Here is a 414-nt window from a genome sequence, read left to right on the forward strand (position 1 = left end):
TCCAAAAGAACTCATAGCGTTAATGTTCCCATTGTTTAAGTGCATCATGTGCACCACTGTGCACAGACGTTTTTAACACCAACAATTACATAAAGAAATGGCTGTTTTCTGTAAATAGAATAAGTTTTTAATGATTTAACAAGACTTTCCAAACTTTATATTCTGCCCAACAAAATGAACTCCATCCATTTCAACCTCTTATCTAAGGGGTTTTCTTTTTTATGTGGTCCGGGTGAGTAGCAGTATTTTTCCGCTGTGCCATGTTTCTCCTCTGGGCACAGTCGACCTCATCTCTCCTGGGAGCCGCACCTGTGGCTGATTAGTTGCTGGGCACATAACTACTCTTCGTCAGATTGTCAGCTAACCAAACTTTTTGCAATATTCTCAGTCTGGTCGCTGGTCTCAGTTACCACT

Source organism: Neolamprologus brichardi, chromosome 22 (genome assembly GCF_056152115.1).
Source record: "Neolamprologus brichardi isolate AB-2024 chromosome 22, ASM5615211v1, whole genome shotgun sequence".
Taxonomy (NCBI): domain Eukaryota; kingdom Metazoa; phylum Chordata; class Actinopteri; order Cichliformes; family Cichlidae; genus Neolamprologus; species Neolamprologus brichardi.